We start from the raw sequence: 327 nt of genomic DNA on the forward strand, positions 1-327 counted from the left end.
TTTTTCCTTGTCCGGTTTATCTGTGTTCATACCTTGTTTGTCTGTTTGTTTGCTCGTCTTCTGTGATTTAAATTTATTATGAGTGTATTCAATAACCCCCCCCCCTCACAACGTACAAATCCTCTCCTGTGCATACGTACACCCAATAAACCCATAACCATCAACATGCACACATAACAACGCGGTACATTAGACGAAGAACACCCATAAATAAGTACATGCGAGTGGATATTTAGCAAACACACGCGACCCCGCCCACATGTTGACAGTATCCAACGCAAACAAAATGAATCCATCCCTAAAAATCAAGGTCGTGTATTTCTCAAA

Source organism: Penaeus monodon, chromosome 33 (assembly GCF_015228065.2).
Source record: "Penaeus monodon isolate SGIC_2016 chromosome 33, NSTDA_Pmon_1, whole genome shotgun sequence".
NCBI lineage: Eukaryota > Metazoa > Arthropoda > Malacostraca > Decapoda > Penaeidae > Penaeus > Penaeus monodon.